The 3,067-nt window shown below is 40.2% G+C and overlaps 1 long non-coding RNA gene across 1 annotated transcript; it reads left to right on the forward strand.

The window, feature by feature from the left end:
* The first annotated feature begins 1,311 nt into the window (after positions 1 to 1,311).
* On the forward strand, positions 1,312 to 2,554 carry LOC137083337 (uncharacterized). The gene is made up of 3 exons (XR_010906479.1): positions 1,312 to 1,401; positions 1,477 to 1,616; positions 1,713 to 2,554. It is a non-coding gene; the product is annotated as an uncharacterized lncRNA (long non-coding RNA).
* Positions 2,555 to 3,067: the final 513 nt, after the last annotated feature.

Genomic DNA, 3,067 nt, shown 5'->3' on the forward strand with positions numbered 1-3,067 from the left:
TCTGTTCAGCCAAGCCATATCTGGGCCATATGTGCCAGATAATACCCACAAGTGGCCCAAACATGCTTGCTATCTGGGATTAGTCCGTTGTAATCTTGGATCGAAAAAGTTTTAAGCAAGACTGCCATGTCACCACAGACATCCATCTTCCTGTCAGCAGCAGGCGAGGGGAGCAGAAGTGAAGCAAGGTTTATATCCTTACCTTGGATGATTTTTGTTCTAATGTGAGGATATACCGTAGCAGCAGCTGGAGAGACAAACCGCCTGCCGAATGTCTGGGCTTGTCTTGTTGGAGAACTAGCGGGGCCAAGGAAGTGGAAGCGAAGCCCGGGGGATCACTTAATCCGCTGGCAGGCGGACAAAATTGAGGAGTTACGGCAAAGTTAATGGCTAAATTTGGGTCATTGGAGGTCGCAACAGATTGTTCGAATTTTGACATCCTTGATTCCAGGCGTTTGACAGTTTGGGAGAGGCTTTGAAGCACTTGGAGGCGATGAGTGTTAACTCCATCGGGCTCTGTGAAATCCGGATGAACGGGTGCCCAAGCTTGCTGTGTATTTCTTTTACCGGGATGAGGTGACGATGACTTCACTGTTCTCTTTCTACCAGCTTGTTTTGAGTGGCCAGACACTGAAGGAGTCGCGATTTCAGAGGCAGACTCGGGTGGATTACCCAGAGTATTTTGAGTGAGAAGCATGAGATTCTCTGGACAGACCTTGGCTGATAGGGATGCTGGCTAATTCCAGAAAATATGAAGACATGATTGGAAAGAGATTATAAATTAAGAGATAAATTAATATGTGACGAAGTGATTAAGTCTTCCTAGCAGAACTTAAGCAGAAGCTTCCATTTTCGATGCTTCAAGAGATTATAATTAACTGACTGATATCACATATGGACTACTTTGATAATGTTTGTATTCCCTTTCTGGACATGGACAGTATAGTGTGCCTACACTTAGATATGCTGTCAGACTAAATCTAAAATATCTTAAACTGTGTTCCAAAGATGAACAGAGGTTTTACGTGTTTGGAACAACATTAGGGTGAGTCATTAATGACATAAACTTCATTTTTGGGTGTACTAACCCTTTAAGAAATTATTGTCACTGCAACCATATTTTTTAATAAACATTGTTCAAATAACGGCGCTGAAGGCTTTAATCTTTATAATTATACCAAGTTTTTCCAGATGAATGTAGTGAGATCATGTGACTGGTTAATGCGTCACTATCAGTTAAGATGTGGCCAATCAGTTATTGCCCCATGGGCATATATAAACTTGTGGTTCATGCCTCCTGGAGTGCATCATGGTCAACCCCGCCCCTTTTGTGTTGTCACAGACTATGGAGGGTGATGAGTAATTGTAAATTTGAGTATGCAATGTCCTGCTTACTTCCAGGTAAGTTTAAAGCTGTGTTTGGGACGTTGTGGGAAGTCTGGCTTCATTGACTTCAGTTATAGCCATTTGTTTCAGTGCGGTGTGCCTTCAGGGCTCCCATTGGTATGGCATTGCTGCTTAACGTAACCCTGATTGGAGTGCCAGCTGTTGCTGTTTAATAAGGATATTGAGTGACTTGTAGATGCCGTCAAAGTATTACTTCACTGGATCATTGAGTAGGTGAACTGCTGGATAAAATCATTGCTTCATGGGATTGGTAAACCAATGCATGATCTTTTAATTGTTTTTAACTTTTCTGTTTTGTGTCCAAGGTCTGTTTGTGGACGTTGAGCAGGTTTCTTGATGTTTCCCCTCAACAGTCTTTTTCTTCACCTTTTGCTCTGAGCCACGCTGCTGCTTTTGGCGTCCGGGTACATCTGTGTCAAGCATACTTACCATTAAGTGGGCTGGATGTTTTATGTATTTATGTTTAGTGTTAATATTCTTGTTTTTCTTTGTAGATTTGTTTGTATGAGTTATTTTGAGTTTAACTGCAACGGTTTGGTACATTAGTTTTCTTTCTTTAATGTGAGTTGTCTGTATTTATACTTGGTTTATTCTGTGTATTGTAACCCGTTGCTTCCTTTCTTTTGGTCATTTGATTTTGTAAATTGATTGTTTTCTTTACAATTGTATAATTTATTAAGTTTACTTTTGTACTTTCTTCTTTAGGAGCTGTGGGCTTCCTGGAGCGGGCAGGTTCTTTAGGGCATTACAGGCTTTACATCACCAAAGGGTGTTATTCTTGCTGTGTCCTTTATTGCAGTGTCACTAGTTTTGTGTCTTTACTGTGAACTTGGTGGGTGTGCTTCTGATTGGCGTGGTTTCCATTGTATGCCTGTTGCGGTTACACGAGCCTGCTCTCCAGAGGAAACCTCAGCCCGTCAAGCTTTATTGTGACTTAATTTCCTCTGTTTCCTTACTTTCAGTCCATGACACTTGTCCTTCTAGTTTTAAATAATTGTTGGCCAACTTTCTTAGAAATAAATAAATTATATCTTGTACGGAACCCATGCCTCTTGCCTCTCTTGGTGGAACGCACTTGCGTGCTTTATTTCATAGGTTTTCCCCATTAAAACGGGGTGGCGTAGTCGTTACAATCGAGCCGCCATGCTACATTAAGTTAGAGTATGATGTTTTAACGTGCATTGAATGTTGACATCAGTAATTTGGGGCTGTATACGATCTTTGACTGGTAAGGAGTTAATGAAGAGTTGGGGTCATATATAGAGTTTACAGTGGCTAAATTATCAAAAAAAAAAAAAAGGCTTCAGCTTCTGATGTTTGTAAACAACACAGCAGTAATGACTTTATGAACTTCTTTACTAGTAAGATTGATTATATTAGGAATAAAATTATAACCATGCAGCCGTCTATTACAGTATCACTTCAGACAGAGCATTGTAGCGTCACTGAGGAAAAATTACACTCATTCACTACTATAGGAGGAGAAGAATTGGCTAAACTTGTAAAATCATCAAAATCAACAACATGTATGCTTGACCCTATACCGACTAGGCTATTAAAAGAGATACTTCCAGAGGTCATAGATCCTCTGCTTAATATCATTAATTCATCCTTGACATTAGGATATGTACCGAAAACTTTTAAGTTGGCTATAATTAAA

This window comes from Pseudorasbora parva, chromosome 1, assembly GCF_024679245.1.
Source record: "Pseudorasbora parva isolate DD20220531a chromosome 1, ASM2467924v1, whole genome shotgun sequence".
Taxonomy (NCBI): Eukaryota; Metazoa; Chordata; class Actinopteri; order Cypriniformes; family Gobionidae; genus Pseudorasbora; species Pseudorasbora parva.